Source organism: Ictidomys tridecemlineatus, chromosome 1, assembly GCF_052094955.1.
Source record: "Ictidomys tridecemlineatus isolate mIctTri1 chromosome 1, mIctTri1.hap1, whole genome shotgun sequence".
Lineage (NCBI taxonomy): Eukaryota > Metazoa > Chordata > Mammalia > Rodentia > Sciuridae > Ictidomys > Ictidomys tridecemlineatus.
The window spans coordinates 177,086,178-177,111,140 of record NC_135477.1 but is presented as its reverse complement, the minus strand read 5'-3'; the positions used below and the strand labels follow the sequence as shown (position 1 = coordinate 177,111,140).

At 39.5% G+C, this 24,963-nt stretch overlaps 1 protein-coding gene across 15 annotated transcripts in view; it reads right to left on the bottom strand.

Moving 5' to 3' along the window:
• Tenm2 (teneurin transmembrane protein 2) overlaps positions 1 to 24,963 on the bottom strand; it is a 2,558,256-nt gene that overhangs the window by 1,147,456 nt on the left and 1,385,837 nt on the right. For 11 of the 15 annotated variants that reach the window (XM_078052140.1, XM_078052175.1, XM_078052196.1 and 8 more), the window contains exon 1: positions 9,762 to 9,951. The exons of 1 other annotated variant lie outside the window; for it this stretch is intronic. The gene's annotated coding sequence lies outside the window, so the exon portion shown is untranslated. 3 more of the 15 variants (XM_078052158.1, XM_078052210.1, XM_078052168.1) reach the window with 3 other exon arrangements.

The window sequence follows — 24,963 nt, the reverse complement described above, 5'->3', positions numbered from 1 at the left end:
AAAGTCTTGTCTATTAGACATAAGCCAAGGTCCATACACTCTGGGTAAATTACATTTAACTTCAGAATGAGCAGAGTTCGAGTGATTTGGGGAGAATAACAAAAAGAATTCTACAGGATAAACATATTTGAGTTTGTCTAAAATCAAAAGCTTTGGGCTTTATACCTTTATAATCAGAAATGTCTTCCGACTCATCTTAAGCAAAAGAGGTTCTCCTGTCTACTAACCTTTCAAAAACATACTTGGAGGGGCTTAGTATACATTTCCTTAGACCCTCAGGTCATGCCGTATACAGAAAATAATGGTAAATATTGCTAAAGATTTTCATAAGTATCTTTAATCAACTGACTTTCCCTTTTTTTTTAGTTTGAAGGAATACCATCATTTATATCTTATGAAATATCAGTATTTGTCTTTCGTTATAAAATATGAAAGCATCAGACTCAATTCCAAGACTTTTTAGTAAAAAGACTGTGAACACTGCATTCAGTCGGAATAATGGACATGGCAGACTAGAACTTTGGACAGCTAGAGACACGCAGAAGCACAGAGCACGTTTCTTCCAGGTGTGAGACACAACCACATTTTGGGGGGTGACATTGATGGTAGTGACAGTGGGTAGAGTGAGGGATGGCGGGACTCTCACTGGAACCCGCATTCAGTGACTGAAGCAGAAGATAGTTTTATATCGTGCCTGGTGATGCTGGGAGACTTTGAAACACAGTACTTTGCCTTATAAGGGAAAACATAACCTGATTACCAAATCAAAAATAATTTATATTGTGCTTTTATTCTGTGTTGGTTAATTCTATGAAGTGTTGGAAAATAAATGAAGACATCCTGCAATACTGTGAGGTGCAAAAAGGCATTCTCTTATCCATAAATACTTCACGTCCAGGAGGACCCGGCAGGCAGCTGTAACAGATCTCATAAAGACTTAGAAATCCACGCACCCAATAGGAAGGGTCAAGATTCAACACTGAAATGAGGAGCACATCAGCCAAGGATCTCCCTACTTTTCTCAGTCATGGCTTCTCTAACTCAGACCCACAAGAATCAGAAGATGGAAAAGAAATGGTAATGGTGTGCCTATGACTTTCTGGAAATGAGGTATGTACATCTTGAAACTCACAGGAAGAAATAGCATTAATCAAGAGTCCAGCCAGTAATATCTAAAGTCAGCTGAGGGCTAGAAGTTCAGGAGCTATTACCCAGGGTTGTGGGAAGGGTGCTCACCTCTCAGAGCTCTCCTTTGCTATCAAGTTGCAGAGCTACCCACCTCCTACTTTTCAAGAATGTTAACCTCCCCACAAATGACTGCTAAAAGATGAATTTAATGGTATGAACAAGTTTTGCAAAAAAAAAAAAACCTCCCTCAGAAAACATTTTCGTCCATGGCATTTGGGGAATGCTTTAAAATGTTTCTTCTCTTTTCAATTCCAATCATTTTGCAAAAACCCCCTTCTTTAAAAATAAATAAATCATAAATTGATTCATTGCTTGTGAAAAATGTAAATTGACAGTTTTGGGGTGTGGACTCATTTATCCTTTCACTGATTAAATTTACTCAGGCAATAAGCACATCCTAAAACTGTCCAGCAGCAGAATTTGTTCTTATTCTGAAACCCAGATGTTAGCAGTGACCTGACTCCTCTTGGCAGGGATATACAGTTTAATCCTGCCCCTCTGGCTTTACCCTTTACTTAATACGTGTCTTTATTAGATATCTGAATTTTTAAAAAAATGAATAAAAGGAAAGAAAGCTGAGAAGTGAAAATCCTGACCTCGCCTAAAGCTATGTTTTTCTCAGAGAAAATACATTTGGAGTTCCAGGGCAAAGCTATTAAACACATACACACACCCCAAAACAAAACATAAAAAAAAACCTTCCATGCTTCTATAATTAAAATATTATTTTGTACATGCACAAACACACAAACAATAGTACTTTTGCCTATAGACTATAAGCTTCTAGAGCAGAGAGGAGTCATCCACACATACACAGCCCCCCAAACCATGTGTGATTCTGTATACACCCCATGGGGGCTTAATAAACACTTATGAATTGACTGACAAGAGAAAAACCAAGAAATGACAACCTTCAGGGTAGCCGTAACACAATTTTAACTTGAAAATTGCCCAGGAATAGACTTCACAATCTATGGGAACATACACAAATCATATAAAAAGCACTGGTGCCCCTCATATACCTCGAGTGGCCTTAGGGAATAGCTTAGTGAAAAATCACTGTTGTAGGAAGGAGAGTTCAGGCTCTCTATCTATTTACTGTTTGGCTTCTGCAGTGAATCCAGCTGTGAGCAACATTCTTTCTGTAATAAATGTTATTACAGAAAAACTTTTAAAATACAGATTAGAAGAAATACAAAAATTTGCTCATCTTTAATATTTTCTTGCTAAGATTACAATACAGAACCATCTTTCCCTTTCAATTTTCCAGATTCCAGTTGTCATTTTAATTTCTGTGTAGCTAAAGCTAGCAAAAGTCTAATCTACAATGCTTGGTTTCTTTGATAGTAACTTCTCCAAATAGTTAGCAATAGATCTTAATTTACCGAGTGTTTTCTGTAAATGAAGCATTAATTGTGTGTCATAATTCTGAAAACATATTGTATTCAGTATTTTCTAGAAGAGGGTGTCTTAATGCTTCAGGCGCAAAGTGGCTTGCTTTCTTCTCTGAAGTTCATATACACTTTCTATCCTGGGAGTCTGAATGGAACTTGTATATAATTCAGTAGTCCCTGAAACTGAAGAATTATATAAATAAGATGACACTTTTGTTAGCAATTTGGTCTTGCCACATCTCCTTTAAAGGGTGGTTGTTACAATTATTATCTATTTTGAAGAACAATTTCCAACCTGATGAATTTCCAAAAGTGTACCATTAGAGCAAGCAGAAAAAAACACATACAGTAAACTGTACTCAGGGTTGGCCCCATCGCACTGAGAGGGGGAAAAACAAGAGCAGAAAACCAATTTTGGTTGTGGCCAGGAATTGTTTTAAATAAAAACACACAAGATAAACGTCTATGTTTATCTTTTTACCATCCAGGGCCAAATTGCTGCTTTAGCACTGCCGATGCTGCGTTTGCTCACTTAAGTTATCCACAAGGATCAATGAAACTGTGCAAACAGCATCATGCTTACCACCTTATCTCTCAGGCCTATTCTGCCTATCCCACCCTACTCTGTTTTCACCTTTCTCCCACCTCACAGCTGAGGGTGGTCTTGCTCCATGGCTTCGTTGTGTCATTTGAGTTCATTTTCCAAGGTGTACCTTTGAACATCTAAATCATTGTGTGTTTCAAAGAGTACCTTACATTTCCTATAGCACACCGGTTGCTTAGGAGAATCTGATAACTCCTAGTATTTTTCAGATTTTTCTATCCAAGCCAAACACATCTCATTTTTTTGTTTGTTTGTTTTTGAGTAATGTGTTTAGTTTTAGATTCTCACCTGAATAAAAATAAGAAAGAAAAACTTTGTTGTTGGGTCCCCCCCCCCTTTTCTCTCTCCCCTGTTTTCTTGGCAGCCACCCATGGATTGTGAGAAGTGAAGATTGATCATTTCTCCACACTCATCCACGGCCCTCTCTGTGGCCACGTGTAAATTTGCCAATGGATAATTAAGCAACAGACACATCCAATAAATATAATAAATAAATTTGATTTTTTCCCCTTAGTAATTGGTTTCATCTGACTGAGTCTGATTGTGTATGGGGATATATAAACAGGATTAGAGAGGAGAAAAATTAGATGCTGGGTCACACAAAGTATAGAGCCCTATCTCCTGTGAAATGTTTCTGTAATAATTATGTTATTATACTTAGGGTTAACATATACAGAAGCAGTCTGTGCCTTCTCAAGACATTTCAGTGAGGTTAAAAATAAAACTGGTGGCATGATCATTACTGTAAGGGAACGGTAGCCGAGTACAGAATACATTTTCCTCTCCTCCGCAACCTCCTCCTACTCACCCAGACTGCCCTTCCCTTGCACCTCTGTGACATCCAGGCTGCCTGGGCCAACCTTGACTTAAGCCTCCAGTTCCAGGGTTTGCATTACCCTAGGCCACATACACAGAAATAAATTAGGTATACTAGAAGGTAGAGAACCAGGAGATGTTGGTATACAGTCACTGCCAAAGCAAATCCTAAATTGATATTAAATTAAATCACCTTTCTAACCCACTGTAGACAAAGAGAAAAAGCTTTGTCTTATATTAAGAAAGAAAAAGAAGTCCATGTATATTCCCATTTACTTTCTGCGATAACATTTTGGCATCAAATGACTTTTACTATAGTGCTCTTAGCATAGCACAATGCTTGGTTGGTCTTGGATATTCAAAAACTTCTTACTGAAGGAGTTTAATAAATAAATACTAAAATAAACTTTCCTGTAGCTTTGATTTATCTGTTTCTTCTAAGTAATTGCTATTGAAATGTGTAGTATATACACACTTACATTTGGAATGATTTTAGAAAAAAAAAATCACAGGATCAGAAAGACTGTTGCAATGAATTCTCTATCAATGAATGTGATTTTAGCTCTATGAGTATTTACTATTTGGATATCCATATGCACAGATATTACTCTCTTCTTAATGGTTTAGCTTCATTCTTAGAAATTATCTAGAAACCTAACTTGACTACTTACAACATTTACAATGAAATTTTGAAGTGGCTTTTTTAAAAAAAATCATGCTACAAATGCAGCAAGCAATTTCTACAATTTTCTGAAATGGTTATTTTACATTATTCGATGTTTTTCAACCTCTGCCAGAATAATCTCTATCTAAAAGCCTATATCTTTTATCTACATATGCCTGTATTCTTCTAATTGAAATAGGAGACAGAGCAAAATGTGGAGTATCAGTTAAGCCCTAAGCAATAATAAAAATTATAGTTAGACATAAGCTTTTTATAAAAGGATCTTCTATAAGATTATTCTCCCTAAAGATTTAAAATCAGTATATTATCATTATTATTGATTTCATCTTTATCACATGAATTATATTTTCCAATCTTAGTCTTTGTCTCTAAGATGTATATTAGAGATTGAGGAACCTACATAAATAAATAAATGATTTATTCTTTTGAATTCAATTATACACAAGTTCTTATTTTAGAGGCCCATGCTCCCCTTCATATAAGTTAAAAATAAAAATAAATGTTTTACATGGGTCAAATGAACAGAAATGAATAAAATGTCTAATACTTCTTAAAACAAGCCTAAGCTTACATATAGCTAAATAATTTAGTCATCAGAGCAATTAAAGAGACTGCCTTTTGGAAAGCTGAGCTCCAAACTTCTGTAGATCCAAATCACATTCCAGAAAACATAAATTAATGCCATGAGAAGAATAAGTGAACTGAAAAAAATCTAACTTTATATTTTATGTTTCAAAAACCTTTGGCAGAAATGAATGAAAGACAAGAAAGTTGGAACTGGGCAGAGTCCATAGGTCACCTAAGCAGGGGAGCAGGGGAGGCAAGCCTCCTCTCCAAGAATTACAGCTAAGTCCGGACAAATCTCAACTTCAAAGAACCCACCTCTCTTCCCAAACATGCACTATTAAATATCCTCAGGACAGACCTGTTTCTGTAGCACCCAGTATAAGTATCCTGGCAGAAGCCATACAGTGCTGAAAAGATGAGGGATGCTGTCAATCATTCCAACAGAATCAAAGATCAATTCATATTTTTCAGGAGGAAAAAAATCTTTACTGGAGAATACGGATTTTACTTTAACATGTTAGCTGCATTATATTGTTTCAATTTCCCTTTATTAAACTCATAGAATTAAAACACCTAACTCTCTTTTCACAGAGTACAGCCGAAAAGCACATAACCATACTTTTTCCCTGATAATTCTTTTTGCCTACAAGACTCATAAATCTACACATTGGTGGACCAATGAAAGTATGTCAGCAAATACAAAGGAACTTGATTTGCAAACTGTTTCTCAAGATGCTTCATTTTTTTTTCCCATTAAGAATTGATAAAAATGATACAATGTTTCAAGTTCAGATTCACATTGTACTGTCCAATATATTAAATAGACTGGGCAGCCAGTAACATGGATTTTAGGAAAGACATTGTATACCTCTTTAACTTTATGAAATCTTTTGGAAATATGAGCAGGACCAGATATATCACTCTACTTTTGAATACTCTTAGCCCAAACAAAATAACTCTGCTAAGCAGTGGTTTGTCTTTGTTAGGTAGAAAACAACCTGAGATAATAAAATATACACAGTAGTGAATAATGTGAATGTTCCCCTCATAAAGCAAAACAGAAGACAGAAAATACAAAGAACACTTTGATGAAGCTGTTATTTGCTCTGAACATAAAAGAATCATATAACATTACTGATGGTTTCACAAAATTTTAAGAGTGGTATTATCTAATTAGAAAAAGTATTTCATTTAGGTTCCCTTTCACTGAGAACATATCAAAAACAGCTCTTCTGTCTCTCCAAAGTAGGTCTTGCAGTGCTAAGGGTTATGAATCTGTTGAATGTAATGAGAGTACAGATTGGAGGATTACTCCTTGTGAACACATCAGGGCTACTAGGAATCAGCAGTTCAAAGAATAAAACTGTTGCTTCACACAAAGTAATGAGAGACAAAAACATAATGCTTTTCACACAGCCATATTTGAGGTGAGAAGCTCCACACTTAGTTTTAACTCTCCAAATCTCACTTTCAGTGTAAGTTTTAGCTATCAGGTAGGGAGAGATAACAAGGCCCTTGGAAATGACCTTGACCATATTTCACCAAAAATCACTCCTCAAAATCAGCCTACACAGAAGAGAGCACAATGAAAAAGCTAGCCCATACACGTACTCCTTAAAAGCATATATATATTTCAAAGTTCCTTGCAGCTACACAATGAAAAAAGTAGCAATTAATTTGAAAAATATTTGGTAGTTCTAGCATGATCAACACTTCATACATGCAGAAAAACCTCCATTCCTATCAAAATGAAAATAGGAACTCTTACAATACAGGCAAAGTGACTGTCAAGTTCCATGAATCCCCAGACTCAGACATCTGTCTTTCTGAATAGCCTTCTCCCCCAGAAGTTCCCTTCTCCCCAGCAGGCTTGATGGCATGCTTTGCAAAAGCTAAAGAGCAACAGGAAGTCCAATTGGAAAGTAAGCTACCTAATTTACCAATAAGCCTATCAAGATGATGATATTATTTTGATATATTAGCCTGAAGTCAGCACTAGGCACAAATGTTAACATGAAATTAGTTAAGATTTAATACTAAACTTAAAAATAATCATCATCAAACCACCAACAAACCAACAAGCAATAAACACCATATCACACAGAATCATGTTAGGAGTAACACAAATCTGATTATTTGAATAGTAATCTAGCCTGGTATTACATCTAAAACATAGATATATTTAATATTTGAACACCAATTATCAGAGCTTTCTCTGAAGTTGCCAGGAAACAGAAGCAGAAAGAGGGGTGGGTACAAAACCAACCAACCTTAGTAGGAAAGACCACGTTCTTTACATCAATGTACTCTTGATCTTCACGTCTAGTGAAGACACTGAAACAGAAGCTAAACTTGAGGTTTCATAAATAAATTCATGCTTTGAATATATTATATAACAATTAGAAAGCTTGCCCCACAGGCCCAACAAAATAAGCCTTAGCCTGGTCAGCTATCTCTTCTGCTCATGTACTTGGAACATGCCGGAGGAATAATTCAGCTGCTCCATATGGGGTATATTGCTTTCTGGTCTTGGTCCTAGAATGAGACAATCATGATGCTTTCATGCCGTGGGTTCTTAGGATTAGAGTGTACTCTATGAATTCATTTTTCTTTATTACTCACACAAATTTTTCACTTAAAAAAAACCCTGTGACTCTAATGAATGGAAGTTGAGATTTTTCTCTCCAACTTGATCAAAATGGTCAATGCCAGGGTCTGTGAAAATATTTTTTAAATAGCAATATTTCTATCTCAAAAGACTCAAGAATAAGCCGAGCTTTCATTCTAAAGAAAATGCCTTAGTTTGATCAGTAGACTACAAAAGGAGAAATAAGCTTTAGATCTCAGGGATCCTGTCCACAATTTTTGTCAACACGGGGCAGCCAGAACAGGTGAATTTGCATGGTGTTTTAAGGTAAGTTATCTTTTGTATGTAAGACAGTCTGACTAGTTGAATGAGGTTGTTTTATTTTTCAGTCCTGAACAGGCTATATTTCCTCTCCCAGTTCTTCCAATATCAGTTAAGTTTGCATTAAAACAAAGTTTAACACTATTATTGCAAACCACACTCTATACCTACTCTGGGATGCAGCTACCATATAGCAGAAGGAAGCTTCCTTTAATAACAATATTTTTCCTCTGTAAAACACATGTGCCTCAGAGTGTCACTGAGCTGGATATTCTCACCTGAACTGAAACTCTAAGCTCCTCAAGATGACAACACATGAACTGAGACTGCAACCTGCAGGGTCTCCCTGCCTACAATTAAGCTGCCATATATAGTTGGTTTTCCTATAGCTTAGCAGAAATTTTACAACTCTAAACTGATCTCTTTCTAAGTTACTGATTTGCCTTTACTTACTGGCCCTTCAGTTATCTTACTGAACCGAAATTGAAAACTTAGCGAGGAGAAAAAGCAAAACATATGAGACATGGTAACTACCCAGAAATCTCCAAAGAACTTAAATGACAGAAATGCATTAAAGAAGGATTGTATATTAATTTTTAAATAATATTAAAAAACAGATTCTTGTAGCAAGAGTTACAGAGTAAGTTCTGTTTTTTTCTTAAGAAGAGTTAGTCTGATCTGCATGCATTATGCTGGCTATTTAAAATAATTTTATTTCTTGTGTATAGTGGAAATTGTCCTCCCCCTCCCCAATTGACAAAAATGCCACTTCAAGTAAGATCTAAGAGAGGGCTGGTTTGAGATTACAAATTGCCGTATGGCTCACAATTTTGAATAAAACAATACCAGCAATCTCCCTCTTTCTCTATAGCCCTAAATTTATTATTAAGTAAATTTAGCAATGGCTCAGTCACTGGAGAACAGGACAGTAGATGATGCACTAAACCACTTATATGTTTATTATCTTTGCAAGCAACGTGAATAGTGTTATCTATTATTGCTTCCTGCAAATCTGCAGCAACGTGATGCAAAACAGCATTTTTAAGAAATTCTCTTTTGGAATGCAAATGATTCTTCCTGCAATTTTGAATATTTTAGCCTGCGTGTACCATACAGTAGTTCTGGAATCACTGGCATCTGTCATGCTGTCAAAACTGAGTCAAAATGCATTGTAATCCTGGAAAACGATAACCTTAAACATCAATGCAATGTTAAAATGCCATCCTAAAAAAAAAAAAATCCCTATAATTGTGATGAACCTTAGAGAGAAACCGGCAGTCCTTCTGCAGAGAAATAACAATCTACTCTACCGATCTTTCCCCTCCCCCCCCTAAACTCATGCAACTAATGATGACCTCCCGAAGTGCCGAATTTTAATGTTCCAGCATTCATCTGAGGATGAAGAAAGAAAGAAAAAAATACATAGAAAACCATGAAACAAGTTGCAAACTGCACAAACGCAAAGAGAGGGAGAAAGAACTGCAGCTGATTCAGGAGCGATTGCAGAATGAGAAGCAACAGAAAGGAAACAAGGAAGAAAGAAAAGGGAGAAAAAAAAAAGCCTTAAGCATTAAAGAGTAAGAAGTGAAAAACATTTACCAGCAGCTCGGTCAGTAGCTTCGCTCCCTGACAACATCTACATAGAGAGATAACTTAGCCTAGAGTCTTCGGTCCCAGCTCGCTTTGGAGCAAAATTCCTTCACTTCGAGGGGGCAACACACACCCTCAAGAAAGAGAGAGAGGAAGAGAAGGGGAAAAAATAATCCCAATGACCAAGACAGGCTTCCCCCCCCCTCCCTCTTACCCGCCCCCCGGACTCCCCAAACGGTGCTCTCGCTTCTGCACAGTTCTGCTGGCTGTGCCGCTGAGCTGCTGCCGCCACTGCCGATGTTGCCTCGGTGGCGGCTGCTGCTGCTTGCTGCTGCTGCTGCTGCTGCTGCTGCTACTTCGGAAACGATTAGGAGGAGGACGCCCAAGCACGACCTGAGCCTGCGAGCCACCCAGGACCAATGTGCAACCTGCTCTGGAATCAAACCCATAACACACGCACGCACACCCAGTGGCTCCTGCACGCGAGCCCTCGCGCGCACACACGCGCCCGCCCGCGCGCCGCACACACACACGCGCACACACATATGCACACGCGCGCGCGCACACACACACACACACATATAAACACACACACACACACACATACACACACACACACACATACACATCTAGGGAGCGCCGCGCGCCGCCCGCCCGCTCGCCCGCACTGTCCCTGAATGGGGAGTGCGAGCCAATCCCCGGCCCCAAGCGCGCGCACAGGCCCTGGCCGCCTGGGCTGGGTGGTGGCGCTGGGGCTGCAGCTGCTGAGGCTGCGGGGTACGGAGCCAGGGAGGGGCTCACGACTGTGAAAGAGGGGCGCTAGGGGCACGTGCACCCCTTTGTCTGCAGAGAAAACCCCAATCGGGCGTTTCCAAGACCAGACACTGAGCGCGCAAACCCGGGACCTCCAGAGTTCAGTTCGGCTCTAGAGTCGTCCCGGGAAAGCTCGGTTCCCTGGCAGCACGCACCGAGGGTTCAGCTCTGCGAAACCCGATGCACCACGGTTGCACCCGGGCTCTGCAAACTGGGGAGCACCCGCAGCCGACGTGTCCTGCGGACGACCCAAGCCTGCCCCTGCTCGCGAGCATGCCCAGTGCTCGGCTGGACCCAGATTGCTCCTTCCAGGGTGAGGAACGCAAAGCGAGGCAGAGGCGGGTAGAGCCCGGGGAAGGCAGAGATTTCAGAGTCTTCAACAACTGCAGAGCTGCCTCACCTAGACTGCCCGATGGTAGCCTAAACCTGCACCCCTGGGTGCGGTAATAGGGAAGCTAGGCTTCCAGATCTCCCAGAGGAGTTGGTTTTCTTCCTTTCATAAAGGGAATTCCAAAAGAAAGCAATTTTCGGCCCAGGAAAAGCTGATTCAGTTGCAAGGTAATTGACAAAAAATTCCAGCAGGATCTGGTGGTTGTAACACCAGCAGCCAAACATATAGCTTTCTTACCATATACAGGTTCTGTGGTATGTGATGTTCGTGAATTATTTGATTTTCTCCTGTGCAAACATTATATGATTAACCCTATAAACCGAGACCTGAGAATACGTGCCAATTCCCAGGTGATTACACCCAAAGTCTCCCTGACTAGGAATCTCTTAGCCCTTGAAGACAGAATGCAGTAACTTGAGGAGCCCTAGGCACTTACAGCAAGAGAAAGGTCTGATGGATGTTTAGGGACAACATCCTCTGTCCCTCAAGCTGTAGGAGGCTGGTCTTCAGACCTTGAAAAACTGCATGCCTCAAAAATTGGCCAGTGTCAAAATAGTAACACTACCACTTATCTCTTGACTGCATATTCTGAGTTTTCTCCCACTCTACACAGGAAGACTGAGATTGAGATGTGTTGTTACTTCCCAGAGAGGATAGGGCCTGGATGAGGGTGTGGCTTGTCTTAATCTAAAGTCCATGCTATTTTTGCTAAAATATGTTTTTGCTAAAATATCTTCTTTTAATTGCAACTGAATAAAGCTGTGACATGGTAAGGGCATAGCAGTTATTTTTAATTTCATTCAACAAATGCATTGATTTTCTACCAGCATTTGCTTCCTTCAAGGCACTGTCTTAGAGGTGACAGAAGATGACAGATACCATCCCTGTATTCTTTAAGCTTATATTCAAGCAAGAAGGAGATCATATGCTTCTAATGCTAATGAGGAACATTTGTGGAGCACCGGTAGGAGAGCATTTCCCTCCTACTTTCATGGAGTTAGCTCCTATTTATCCCATATTCACTTGTCAGCCTCAGTTCTTTGGGGAAGCCAGCTGTGATCTCTCTGGCCTGGTCAAATCTCCCTTATTGTAGGTTTCCAAGGCATCATGTAACTTTTTAAAATTTGTCATATATTCATTCTTCCATTTGTGTTGTTATTTACCTAGTTTTTGAGCTATGTGGAGGCAGGAATGTTTCTATTTTTATATTGCATTTATCCTCTTGAACTTGACAAATAAACTCACTCTCATTCTGTGTCTCCCTTACACCTGCCCCACCACAGCTTTTCAAATAGGAATAGTAATTCTTATGGTAGGATCTGTTTTTATTCCTATTTAACAGATAAATAAGATGTGGCTAAGAGGTTTTAAGTAGCTTGTGCAAAGCCACACATCTGGGTGCATGGCAGAGAAGGGGTCCACCTCAGGTCTGATGCTGAAGTCCACAAGAATAACCTCCAGGCCACACCACCTCATTCATGTTACCTAGTATCTAATCAGACTTAAATGAAAGGGCTTATAGGAAAGAAAGTGGACCCATGCTGGGCATGGCATTTTGGGGGAATATGGAGATTAACAACTCACTATAGTAAGAAGTAGGAAGACAAAGACACACAATAGGATTTTGTAATTGATTTTGAGCACCCCCCTGGCATCTTGTTTAGATCTTGGCTCATTTCAACCTTACAAACAATTCATTTAGATAGGTGCTATTATGCTCAATTCATTGAGTAGTGAACTGAGATTCCCAACAAGCCCAAATCCAGATATAAACTCCAGGGGTCAGTGATCTATCTATCTATCTATCTATCTATCTATCTATCTATCTATCTATCTATATTCCATTTTATTCCAAAGGATCTGGCAGATATTAAACTCAGTCTCTGCCCCTCTCTCTGCCTTTCTTCAAAACACACACACATACCCCTTGCCCAAGGTCCTATACCTAGTAAGTAGCAGAGCTGGGAACCTAGGTATGTCTGACTTCAGAGTTTCAAAGACATTGGGATTGGGGGACAGTGCTCAGAGTGACATTTGCAGCCTTACTGTGCTGTGCTGTGGTGTCTGGAGCTCTACCTGTGACTGCCAAAATGAAGAACCCTCACAGTGCTTTTTCTTTCTCATTAGATCTTATAAGGAACCTGATATTCAGAGACTTAAAGTGGTTTTGCCAAGGTCACAACCAGTGTCATAATGCAGAGCTGGGTTTTAAGTATAGGACTCTCCCACTGCAGACTGGTTCAGGAGATCATGAGTGACAGGGGAATATCCAGGATTTTTAGAGGTTCTGGCTTGGGGGACACCAGGGAGTCCTAACTCAGAGTAGAAATGTTTCAGGGAACCATGGAAACCATGTGTACCCCCTTCTCACCTGTTACCATTCCTTGAGGGTCCTCCTTTGTCAAGCCCTTTCCTTTGCCTTCTCAGGACTAACCTTGAACCCAGAGCCTTGCTGCCCCGCAAGTTCTTAGCTTAATGCCTAGCTTGGTGCAGCAACAGCAGTGACAACAAACCACGGGAAAATAAAAACTGCATTTTGTACAGGTTCGCCTCTGGCAGAATGCTAGGCATGCTCAGTGACAAGAGGAGGCTTTGATTACAAATAGGGAAGCTTTGGTTAAATACTTTTCCATCTTCAAGTATTATTACTCTGTAAGAGACTGGTATGTAGCCTGTTTTTGGCATGTACTTTGTATAGGAAAAGATAGCTGATGAGTCTTGGTTCTGTAACTGAAGGACAGAAATCTTATACAATATTTTACATGATAATCATATTGTGCAGGTTCCTCACCTGCACAAATCAGATCTGTAAGAATGTAATGCTTAGATATGGAAGAAATATATCCATCCCTGGCATCTCCCTGCTATGTCCTCCCTGTAGATACTCACATAGAGCATCCACAAATTGTATCCTTTCTATTTACATACCTCACAGCTATGGACATATGCATCCAGTTACAAATACATACCAGCATGTAATGGTGGATTTGTCTCCTGTAATTGTTTGGCTATTAGCTGGATTCTCCACTGAAATATGAGAAAAGTGGAATTGCTAAGAAAGCGTAAATATTAGCCCCTCCTTCCTTCTTGTTCAGCATAAATTTATTCCCAAAAGAATGTTTCAAAAAGCGGAAAGGTCCTCATGATTCTTGAAAACCCTTCCTGTGTATGTGAGGTTGTTTTTTTGACACAGAGCAGCAGACTCTCCATTTGTGTTGTGAATAACCCATTAAGAAAGCCACAAAGGGCAAGGATGTCTCCAAGGAAGACTTTGTTGAAAACTTGAAGTGTTAGGTGGTAGTATACTGTGTCACCAGTATGTGGACTTTTAAGCCTTTGACAAATCACTTGACACTTTCTAGTGCTAAACAGCTTACTATAGATTGTCACAGTTATTCCCCATAGCAACATTCTGAGGCAAGATCATTACAATCCCCATTTTATAGATGAGAATACAGAGGGTTTGGGAGAGCAAACCATTCATAGTCAAGTCTCAGGAACAGTGAATAACTGAACTGGGATGTAAGCCCGGGACTGTCTGATGCTAAAGTCTACATTCTGCTGCAATCTCCCTTTGCACTTGGAGGCAGGTATGAGCAGGATGGGGTGATGTCATGGCTTATTTGTATTTGGTGTGCACAGCATTTTATATACAGTAACATCTCTCTTCACTAGAACTTAAACTCAGTTTGGACAGCCCATATATAGGATCATTTTTGGGTTTATTTGGCAAACTAAAAAAAACTGATGTACATACAGCTTGGTGGGTAGGACTCATCAAACCAGTCAAAGTGTCACTGTAGCAAAGGCTTCTGAGTCCCACTCATGTGCCTTTATTCCTTTTGCTTTAAAATAACATTGCAGTATAGTCGTCAACCACTTCCCAGGTAATTCATTACTAAAAGACATTAGTATACACTTCCTAGAGTCCTTTACAGAGCATATATCTTAGCATATTCTCACTTTTACAAGGATGGGAAATTTAGGGGTAAAAACCAACTGAGTATTTTTAAATTACTGCAGCTCTCTTGATGTGTGTTTCCAACATATTAAATATACTTTAGAAGACTCACTAGATGCTATGAACCCCTGCTTTTAGGAGAGGTCAGGGACAACTCTTCAAAACATGATCCCAAACAACTAGACTGATTTCTGGACCCTTAACCCAATCAGTGAACTAATCCCCTGATAGGGATTAACTGAGTGGTAATTGGGGGCTGGTGGCAGGTGGGCATTGTGGGTATGCCTTTGTGGTATATATTTTATCCTTGTTGAACAGAGCTCTCTCTTTCTCTCTCTGCTTCCTGTAACCATGTTCACAGCTGCTTTCCTCTACCATGATGTTTAGCCTCGCCTCAAACCCCAGGTATGCAGCCAGCCTTCTATGGACTGAGACCTCTGAAACCATGAGCCCCAGATATACTTTCCTCCTTTAACAGTTCTTATCAGGTCTTTTTGGTCACAGCAATGAAAAAGCTTACTAACTCAGACCAGCATTTCCATTTTTTCATGGGATATCTTGTATAGGAGAAGATAGCCGATGAATATTGGTTCTGTAACTTCAGGATAGAAATCTTGTATGATATTTTATATGATAATCATTTATCTTTCCAGAAATCAGTCAGGTATAAGAAAAACGATGTCTAAGCAGCTCATACAAATGTAATAGTATCTGAATTTAAATTCTGAAAATCCCTCACACATTGGCTCAGAACCTATGTATTTTAATTTTATATAGTATTTTAACAAGTCTGAATTTACAAGCCCACAGGGAATTGGGAAACAAGAGGTAAACTGCCATTATTAGAAAATAAATAATAGCAAGAAAGAGAGACTTATAAAAAAATAAAAGAGTTGAAAAAGTTTAAATTTTCCATAAAACATTTGAAAGGCTTATGTAATGTGCAGAAAAAGTCTCCCATAACACATTTCAACAAAACTTCTGAATATCTTTGGATTACAATACCACAGAATATCAAATGATGTTAACGATGTCAACTTTGAACTCATACTTCAGTTGCTATGTAATGTTAGGAAAGACTGTTTTCCTCAATCTATTACCCAGGCTCCCTATGTTATGGCCTAGAAGTTGCATGCATCTCTCCTCCCCTGAACACTCCAATGCATTTTATCAATAGGGATTGCATGGAGAAGAGTCTTAAGAGGGATTTTGTGGCCATTATCAATGTGATTGACATTGTTCTGAATGAAGTAGTAATTACTTAGCAATGACCACTGCTTATGGGGACCCAATATAGAGCTGGGAATAACATGTATTTCCCAAACATAGGGCCAGGTTGCATCTCCTAAATTAGATCTAGTCTATCCTTCCTCCACCTAGACCCCAGTAAAAGGCAATGATTCCCTATAACCACACTTTTCTTTATGCATGTTTTCTCCCACTTACTTTGCCTCCATCTGTAACAACACCCCCCTCCTCATCATTCTCACGCACCAACTCCTCAGTCAATATTCCTTTCAGGTGTCACTTACTCCATAAAGTCTTCCCCAGACAGAAATCATCTCCTCTTCTGAAGGCACTTCCTTGTAAATGCTCATCATGTCTCCCTTACGTTAGTTATTTATGTTCTCATCTTCTCTTTTCTGCTGGACCATAGACTCCCTGAACGTAGTAACCCCTCTGGCTCATCTTTGAATCCATCACTGTGATTCAAAGACTTGAACTGAATAAAGTCTGCACTATAGGAATACATAAATAAATGAATGGCAAGTGCTCAATATTTGTTGAATTAATGAACACAAGATTATAATTACCACTCTCCTGCTATGTCACAAAGACATTAAGTTATGTTTTGAGGGCTAGAGAATAGGGCTGATATCTTGGAGGCTCCATGAGAAGCTATACTCCAGGGAGACTGAGAGAAGGCAGAAACTTCAGAAGTATTCACAAGATCATAGAAGAGATAAAACGGAATTGGACACAATTGGTGACATTGATACTTGAGACCCTGCAGGAAATTTTTGTCTGGAATTTGTAGACATGTCAATAAAAAAACTGATAAATATAGTAGATTAGAGGATCTCAAATGATTTTTCAGTGCCTTACCTGTCAACAGCATAATCCCAAAGGAACATTTTGTGTTTGGGGTATGTGCGGTGTGTGTGTGTATGTGTGCATATGATCACACTCACCCTTGCTGGAATGCACAGAGCATTCGAATGTACAGAGATCCCATAGGATCTGAAATATCTTCCAAAAAAGAAACTGATGATTTCTTTAAGACCAAAGAGAAAACGTTGCTGAATAAATAATACCTTTCAAGAGGCTTAATACATTGTAAAGAGCATTTTCACTGATTGGTAGAAATTCTTTTTGATTAATTAATTAGTTAATGTTTTCAAAGCACTTTCAAGATGAAAAACATTTCACGAGGCTCCACAGTTTGTATTTTTCTTATGTACCTCAGTTTTCCACATCGTGAGTCATGCTTTTCTCTCAGGTTGCAGACCAAGCCATGTGACCTTACAGAGGCACAGAAAGGATTGTGCTCAGAGAATAGAAACAGAGAGATGGGCTGCCAATGAGCAGGGGATACGAAAAACAATCCTCTGAAAATTTAAAATTATATTTGAAACCCAATCACACAAGCAAATGGAGAAGAATACCATGCTGAAAACTAGTCATAGCCTCTACCAGAGAAATTCCATTTGTTCCCTAGAAAATATCTCATGAATCTTGTATAGAACCTGGATGTGTATCTATTTGTTTAAGGAATTATGATGCCTAACTTTTATTAAGTGCTTACTCTATTCTGGGCATTGTTTTAGTACTTTGCATATATTGAATTTTCTCCTCAAAACAACTGTTTCAGGTACTATAATGAATGCTTGCAGATAGGAAAGAGGGAGACCAGAGAGGCCAGGGAACTCACCAAGGCTCTCTATAGCCTGCAAGTGACACACCTCCCACTTAGCTGTGGGAAGAAGATCAGAGGGAAATGGGAATGAAAGGGGGAAAAGAGGAAAGAAGGAAGAGGGGCAGAAAGGAGGGACAGAGTGAACCAAAAAAAAAAAAGATTTCCACTCTGTTACAAATTCTGACTGCATCTCACCCCTAGAATGCCTAAAGACACAAGAAGATCAACAAGTCCACAAGTCCTGCTGGCAACACTAATTCATATGGCAAAGTTACGTTAACTTCATTTCCAAAGTGGAGCTTTCTATTTAATATAGCATCACCTGATATTCTTCCCAAAGCCGGCCCCTTACCATCCAATGCCAGGGGATCCTGGTGAAAATGAGATCCCCACCACACTCCTCTAATTTCTTTCTGGGTAAAGCAACAGCACATGACATTTTCATGATGGAGTGAAGAGAGCAGCACCTGCCCTCAGTTATCATTATTTCATATCTGGTAAGATAATTCCATTGGTAAGATGGAGCAAAAAAAAAAAAAAAACCTTTTCTCTCAGACTTGTTGTGACAATTATTTGCAAAAAATACAATTATTTGTGAAAAGAATTGGGGCTCAAAAAATGGTTCCCCAATGCATGAGTATGTTGAACCAGAGGATGCTGGAAGGTCTCACAGCTGCCTTAGAGCCAAGGTCTCTCTTACCATCTCTTACCCCACTGTCTCTTCCTCCTGTTCTCCCATGACATGAGTCACTCAAACCAGAATTTCTCTTCCCCAAGTTGGGTCATAGAAACTAGAATCTCTTCCCCCAAAGAAAGTCATAAAACCAGAAGCAAGACTGGAATATTGCTCTGCCTTTCTGTGTAGGAGCTGACCACAGAGAAACTCACTCATCTACCCTTGTCTGAGAGTGGAACATAAGATCCTCATTCCAGAGTGTCCTTTCCCAGGCCCAGGAGGAAGGAACACTACAGAGAGGTCAGGGAGAGTCTCAGCAGGCAGCCTTGCGGGGCATCCTGGCTTCCACAGATCTAAGCCTGAAGTAGAAGTTTTCTACAGTGGCTTTGGGTCTTTATTCTCACACAAAACCAGGAGTAAACAAATTGGTCATGCTTCTGTCTTATGTTATGGGGTGTCAGCTGGCCCTCATGACGGGAGAAGAAAGGATCACCCCTGACCTTCCCATAAAAGCAGTCAGAAATGCCAAGAATATAAGAGATGCTCCACACATGGTAACAACTCTCTGCTCAGGAGACTGAGGCCGGAGGACGGAAAGTTGGAGACCGACCCACCTCAAAAAAAAAAAAAAAAAAAAAAAATTGAAAAGGGCTGGGGCTGTTGCTTAGGGGCAGAGAAGCCCTAGGTTTAATTCCTAGTACCATTAAAAAATAAAAACAAACAAACAAAAAGTCTCTGTTCTTCCCCTTCTTTCTTTTCTTCTCCCTCCCTGACAAACAAACGTGGCAGGCTTGCTGAAAGATAGGTCAACAAATTCCTAAGCGATGGGTCCCTGACTGCCAAAAATGTGGGTGGAACAAGAGAATGACATCAAAATCCACATGGAGTTCACCTGATGTCCCTTACAGGTGTTAAAACCTCCATGAAGCTGGGTGTGGTGGCACATGCCTGTAATCCCAGCTACTCAGGAGGTTGAGGCAGGAGGATTGTAAGTTCAAAGCTGGCCTCAGCAACAGCAAGGCACTAAGCAACTCAGCAAGACCCTGTCTCTAAATAAATACATTTTAAATTTTTTTTTTAAAAAAAAACAGTGAAATGAACAGACACAGAGTCTCTGAAATGGGTAAGCTGAGAAGCATCTCAGAGTGCTGAGAACAGGTGTCTGGTCTAAGGACAAACTAGAAAAGCCAGACAGGAGTACATAATTTATTGGCCTTTTTGGCTTCAGGGTTCTCATTAAAGTGAGTGTGATTAACTAAGCTCTTTTCAGGTATGAGATATAAAGATACCAAAGACAGAGAATCAAGGAAGACAGCATCTCTCACAGTCGCAAGTTGCAGGGCCTCTGTCAGTCTCCCTGTTCTTCATCGAAGAAATGGCTACTAACAAGAATCAGGGCTACTGCGTGCGAGCAGGAACTGAGCTCAGCCAAAGGAAAGACCCAGAAAAGTGTCAAAGCTTGAGCAGTATTCTGGGAGCACGAGAGTCAAACTCTCCTGGAGAAAGACAGTGCTTACAAGATAGCAGCTGAAGGTGAGGTGGGCTGGAGGAGGGGGATGAAGGGGCAGAGGGCCGACAGCAGGATCAAGAGCCATCTTCCTTTCAGTGTGCAATTCTCTTAAGGAGCAGCAAAACTGTGGAGACGCTGCTCTTGTTTGTATGTGTTTGGAGAGGCTCAGAACCCGGGTTGCCATGTTCCCCCACACACTCCACTTCCTGAGAGACTCGCTGTACCATGAGCTAGCTCAGATAGAAGATATTGAATGGGCTGGAATTCAGCTTTATTTTTCTTTCCTTTTTTTCCTCTCAAAAGCCTTCAAACAGTTCTTGGCTATCAACAGGCATCCTCAGAGAAGTAACATTTTAAGGAAAAGAAACCTGTGAGCACCTTGGAATAAGAGCACCAGATGCTACATACTCCAGAACTTAAGTCTCTGATAAGAGACAGTCTCTACTACTAGGCTCCCAAGACACTGGGAGGTTCCCTGTGATTATGTCACAGTGACATGGAGGAGCAGAATGTCTTCCACTGCACAGGGACGTTTGAGAACTAAAGATTTGGGTCTGAGATTAAAAGGCCTGTGTCCTTTCCGGATAGGCCTTACTCTACACCACACCCTATGACCAAGAAGGCTTCAAAGATATTTTAATAGGAAAGGTTGCCAGGTAATTGTCACAGAGGATTTGTATGATAAGCGACTGAATTGTGAGCCTCAGGTCTTCTGGACAGTGAAGTGCAAAGCAAAGCCAATTCCAAAGGCAGTTTCCATGGAAAACAGAAGGTGCCCTTAGCTAGGCACAGGGACTCTGGCAGCATTTAACACCACAAGTAAGAAACAGGTTCTTAGAATAGACCAGGGACTGGACATCTGCTCTTACTCTTATCCTATGACAAACACCAGAGGTGCAAGGAAAGGCAAGCAGGAAACAAACGTTAGGATATATCACTATCCCATTCTTACCTCAAGCACATTCCAAATGGGCTCCAAATGTTCATGTAGCATTTCAACAGCCCAGGGCAAAACTATGGTAACTGGGGATAAAAGGGAGAGAAGGGAAGTAGGGCAATAATGTATCTCAATTCACATTTCAATTTGAGACCAGATAGGAAGGAGGAAACAAGACCTGGTTCTGGCCAAGAACTATTCCCTGCATGTTAATGCAGATTGTAGAAAATTGCCCCAAAGATTGACTTAATAGCTTAGCAGGGTGAAAAGAAGAGGAAGTAAGAGACAAGGAGAAGATTCTAGTTGAGACAGTTTCTTCACTAAGTTATCTCTGTATAAGTCATGTTTCCTCCTAAGACAAAAATCATATCTTCCTGCTTAGTTCTTTGGTTCTTGTTATCTTATAGATTTCATCATGAAACTCTTTGCTTAAATATATTTGATGGATCCCCCATCATCTTTAGTATGAGTTTCAAACCCAGCAAGACTCTTAAACCTAAATTTAAGTGTTCTCTTCCCCTGTTTCCCAAAGATCACACAGAGTCACTGTCTTTTGAGAAACACATCATGCCCTGAGTAACAGCATGTCTTACTTCATCCTCTTTTAAAGCTCTTTCTTGTCCATTTTTGGGGAACTAAGTTTTTCTTTCATAACTTTGCTTGGGCTAGAGTTGTAGCTTAGTGGTTGAACACTTGCCTAGCATGGGTGAGGCACTGGGTTTGATGCTCAGCACCACAAAGAAAAATAAATAGATAAATAAATAAATAAATGTTAAATTATTTAAAAGAGAAAAACTTTGCTTAATAAAATGATGTTACTTTGAAATCTCATACTCTTCCAAGAAGAATACAGAATTCTCTTCTGCGTGCTTCTTTACCTCCTCTTAATTATGTTGAACAATTTTTCCACTACATAATTTTGGATATCATTACGATGACCTTATTTCTCTCATAACTAGCTAGCATGTTGAATTATTTGAGGTCTTGGTCCATGTCTTATTCGTATGATGAATGCCTACCTACAGAAAACAACCCATTATCATTATCATTATCATTATTTTTCCCTTGGAGGAAAGGACTTGGAGATTGGTATTTTGAGAGTGAAGTCACCTCACCTGTACTCCAACAGTTATGACAGGGATCATGTGACCATAACTAAACCACACACCACCACCTGGTGGCAACACACAAAAATTGCAGTGTCAACATGGAGACCTGAATAAACCTGGGAAATTCTACCTGTAAACTTCAATTTAAAAAAGGGTGACAGCAGTAAGAGTTTCTAGTTTATGATCATGCTGGAAATATTATTCTTATATTAAGGGTTAGCAGAAAACTTGATAGATATGTGTAATACATATCTATTCATACACCTAGAGTGGTTGCCATATCTTACATAAGTTTTATAAATTTGATTTTTTAAATTCTATTCATAATTCTAAACGTATCCTTACATTTGCTTCTTAACAAATGAATCTACTCTATGTAAAACAGTGTATTAAACCGTACATTATGAGAAGCTTCTCTCAGGTTAAAATAATCCAATAAAGATTCACACATTTCTAAGCATTAAATGGCTGCTGTCTCTTCTAGCAATGATCCTTAGGTACTGTAGTTGCTATTAATCTGAAAGGTTTATCAAATAAAAGTTTATATTCAGTATATTCAGTATGAATTCAGAACTAAAAATGTCGAGTTGATGTAATATATAAATATATCACTTTCTAAGAATTAATAGTGATTCTTCTCAACTACAGAATTTTATCAAGCCCAATACGCTCATCTATGATCACATGGGAAAATTTATGGTACAATAGTTACATTGTTGCCAGATAATCTTAAACGTCTTTCTTGCACCATTAGAATTTACTTCTTGTTCCTCTAGATAGTCTTCCAATATTCTGGGGAAAGTATCTTATGGATGAAATAACAAAGCAGTTCAGCACACACTGGCTGCCACTCAGTCCCACGCAGCCTGTATCTCTATTCAGATATACAATATAACTCCAAAGTCAGGCTGCTGGAGGAGATAAGAATTCCTGAAAGTGAAACAATGTTGTTTTGGAGATAAGAACTTGCCTATTGAATTACACTCCAGCGAGTTTTACTCTTCCCAGGTGGAGGCCTCTGTGAGAACTGCCACTGGTCTGGCCTCTCCCTTCTCTAATGTACTCTGCAGATGGTCATAACACTATCATCTAAACCATCACTGCACACATCCCTTTTATCTGGTAATTTTTAGACTCTCAATCTTCCACAAAACAGAAATCTACCTGTTTGTTGTAACAATCAAGGCACCGGATCAGCTGGCCTGCACTTTGTAGCATCTATTTCAAACACACTCAACTCTTCACTTCCACTACTAGTGGGACATTTGCCAATCCCAGGTATTCTCTGTGGTTATGCATAGTGAGGCTTCCCCTCCTGTGATAGTGCTTCTTATGGTATGATATACGAACAATTGCTTGAGGATTCAGATTTTGATTGAGGGCTCTGGGACAGAGTCTGAGATGCCACCTTTCTAACCCACTCTGGAGATGTCAATGTTGCTGGTCCCCAATTTGTGTATTGAGTATATGTTCCAAGTCTCCACATGCCCATTCACCTCCATATTCACCCCTGCACATATCTGACTTTTGAAATAGTGACTTATTCCTGAAGAATTAATTCTGAGACTTTCCACTTCCCAAGGAGAAGTCTTAGAACTTTCAGATGAGCAGATTTTGACTTGGCCACACATTATAATTTGTAAAAATCTAGCAACACAGTGCATCCCAGTTGACTATGTCAGAGCTGGATTTGGGATAAAGACAATACTATTTTTTTTTTAACTTTGAAGGTGATTACGATCTATAGCCAAATTTAAGAATCACTGATTTTAAGTGAAAGATCATTTTTTTGTGAAAAAAAAAACTGTTTCTATAAGTGTTTCCACTTGAATTCACTGTAAAATATTTTTGTTTCCTCTGTTTCTCATTTATTCTACTAGCTTGCATGCATTTTAAGGACAGGTTGTTTGCCATCTCTTGATAGATCGAGAATCTTAGCATTTGTTAATGTGCCTTGAGTCCCACTCCCCAATTTTCCATGTACTACCCTGTCACATATAACCCAGGATTCTCTGGGTTCCTATTTAACACTATCCATGCCTCAGGTATCCATATATTGGAAATAATAATGGCAGCTGCAGCAAAAAGCATGCTTTTATGATTAAGTGAGATATAGCAAATAAGGAATCAAGTGAGGCTGGCTCATGATCTTTACTCAGCAGATGCTGGCCTTTATTATTAATTAGCCTTCTTTGTAGGTCTCATATTGTATAACACAGCAATAAGCAGTCAATAATTATTTGCTGGATGAATAAGTCAATAAATGATGGAGAATAAATCATATTTAATTGCTCTAAAATAAAACCAGAGCAGCCAGCCCTCTATTGCAAATTCAGTTAATGACTGATAACTATTTCCAATGCTTCCCAGTGTATTTGTGGCCATTGGCCAAGTGAATTCAAATCTGAGAAAAGGTGGATGGTCTCCTCATAATGGAAGAGATCATAATGACCATGTCTCCAGAAACATTTCTTAAAAACATTTTCATTAGCATGTACCCATTCAAATGCACTAAATATATTCACGTGAATTGAAAAGGTTGCATTGATCACATTCTTTCTGAAGGATGCCTTTAAAACCCAAACCATACCTCAGCAAGCAGGAAAATGGCATAATTCTGAAAATGTATGAATATCTTTGCTTTAATGAACAGCATCTCACTCTTGGTTAGAGGGATATTGTCCTGGCTATCGTGGGTGTAAACAACCTAGCTTTATAATCATTCTTGTGCCAACAGAGGATTTAATCACCATCGAACTGTAAAGAAGGTAGGTGACTGAAGACTTCGAGACATAATACATAATGTGAAGGAACAGGTGAAGTCTGACTATTACCAGTGTGAATAGAGCCCTTTTGTTGGAATCCATCCTGGTGGAATGAATAGCCTCTGCTATGTT